Source organism: Alligator sinensis, unplaced genomic scaffold, assembly GCF_000455745.1.
Source record: "Alligator sinensis unplaced genomic scaffold, ASM45574v1 scaffold97_1, whole genome shotgun sequence".
In the NCBI taxonomy this organism is placed as follows: domain Eukaryota; kingdom Metazoa; phylum Chordata; order Crocodylia; family Alligatoridae; genus Alligator; species Alligator sinensis.
Window position 1 is genome coordinate 3,403,395 of NW_005841921.1, and position 2,511 is coordinate 3,405,905.

The window sequence follows — 2,511 nt, forward strand, 5'->3', positions numbered from 1 at the left end:
CCCCCAGTCATGTGCCCTTCACCCTGGCTGGGCAACTTGTCCCAGCCTCAGCCCTAATCCCTCCCTCCTCTATGCCCCTTCCCACCCCGCTCCCCCAACTTCAACAGACTTACCAGCTGGAGGCAGCTGTCAGCTGCCTGTTTATCCTATGGCCAAATCTCCAAATTGGCCAAATATTTTCTGAAGCTTTTCCAAATCGATTCGGATGCTTCAAATCAATTTGGAGCTTTTAATTGGTCTTCCAGCCTCAGCCCTAATCCCTCCCTCCTCTATGCCCCTTCCCACCCCGCTCCCCCAACTTCAACAGACTTACCAGCTGGAGGCAGCTGTCAGCTGCCTGTTTATCCTATGGCCAAATCTCCAAATTGGCCAAATATTTTCTGAAGCTTTTCCAAATCGATTCGGATGCTTCAAATCAATTTGGAGCTTTTAATTGGTCTTCCAATTTGATTCAGATTCGGAGATTCAGTCCCCAAATCAGGCTGAATCTTTTCTGAATTGGATCAGTTACCAAAGCTTCACACAGCCCTGGTGTTATATTGCTCAATTAATTATTTAGTATATTATTAACTTGTGATTTTATGGTGATTGCTAATTTTACTGCTCCGTAAAATCAAGGAGGCCATGATGTAAAAGATCTGAATAGCCTGAGGACTTTAGCAGGAAAGGAACAGAAGCTGAGCCATGTTAATTGAATACAGAAGTGCAATTCGAAAGGGTGTGTTCCATTAAATTCAGGTATCATGTGATGCCTGACATAAGTTATAAGCATCCAGTTCCCCATATACTTTTCTTCTCATACTGAGATATGGAGGGAAAGTTTATGGGAAAAAAAGGGAAGCCTAAAATGTCTCTCTGAGTTTAGGCTGAAGAGCACTCAACCTTGAAAATGCAGCCCTAATGTTTGTGGCTAAACTGAGCTATGTGAGAAGAAAAATTCTTGCTCTTAGGAGATTTGGAGAGTATAAATATGCCAACATTTTTTATGTAAGCAGCTGAAAGAGAGAGAGCAGGAAATCAGCCAGCATCAGAAAAAAATCTATTTAGGATGAACTACTGCTAGGGACAACTCTCAAAGTATGATTAGAAGGGGAAACAGGAATCTCTTTAAACTCAAACTTGTTTTGTTGAGTTGATTCACTGATTTCCTGAAATAAGTATAGAAAGAAAATCATTCCAACACTTCAGCTGAGGCCTATACAACTTTAGACATATGGCATAACTAGAAATCTAAGAGTTGATTTCTGCCTTCATTGTTTTTAAAGCCTTGCTCCAGCCTTGAATTATTACCACAGGAAACCTACATAAGGGGTAATGTACATGTTTGCTCCAATGCATTTCTCATTATTAGAAATTAAAGCACCTCTCTCTCTCTAGCTGTGCTATGTTTGTTCTGAAGGAACCGTGCTTTCACTTTGTGAACTCATATAAGACCATATGCCTCTGTGTTTATCTCTTACTTTGGAAAGGAGGCTCTTTTAATAATGTTTAGCATGGTAGAAAACCCATCAATTTGTGCTGCTCTGGAAAAAGCCGCATTCTTCTGCACAAGCTCATAACATGCTGTATGAAATGTCAAGAACGATAAGGCAAAACAAAGAACCTCTCAAAAGAAAAAATGCTACCATAAATATCTGAAATCTACTGAACCACTGGCTTGTTATACGTAAATTTCAATAAACGCTTTGAAGAAAAGCATGCATTTCAGCAGAAAGAGAATGTGTTTACTTTGTAAATAGCAGTGTTTGTCTCCCCTGAGAGAGAAGTCTGGTAAATCTTACAAATAGGCCAAACCACAGATTTTAGGTCATGAGATGTGAAATAAAATCTCCCATGTTCTTGTTGGATAGCTATTCATCACAGTGGAACTAAAAGGAATGAGAGATCTGATTCCATGATGCATCATTAATGTATGCTGACATTTGAAAAGTAAGTTGGCAATGAGGGGAATCCAGTGTCTTTGAAAAAAGTTCTATTAGACTAGGTTTTGCTTCTTAACTTTTTTTATATTTCTCTCCAAATTTTATAGCTTCATTCTTAGAAAGATGCACAAGATCTATTTTTAAGTGCTAGTCACACCTCAGTATAAAGGGTGAATTTTTTTATCTGTAAGAATGTTTTCTGTTCACCTTGCCCTTGGTGAGTTTTTGGTTTTAGCCTTCTTGGTCTAAGGACCTAGGCAGGTAAGGTTCTTTGGTTTGATGTGATATCTTTTATTAGACTGAGTAGTTGGGGAAAAAAGTTCTTAGCAAGCTTTCTGACACAGTCACCCTTCATCAGGCATAGGGAGTCTCCTTGAAGTTTCAGATCAGCAGAATGAGAGAAGCTAAACATGTGGTAGGATGATAGTGAAAATGTAAATAGGTAGAGAAAAGCAAGACAAAAGGTAAAGCAGGAGAGTGGAGATAGAAAGAGGAGGAAAAAAAAAAGTCAGAAAGAGACACCAGTGATAAAATACAAGGTGGAAAAGATGCTGCCTGTGAAAAAGGGAATAGTTGGAGATCAGGAAAG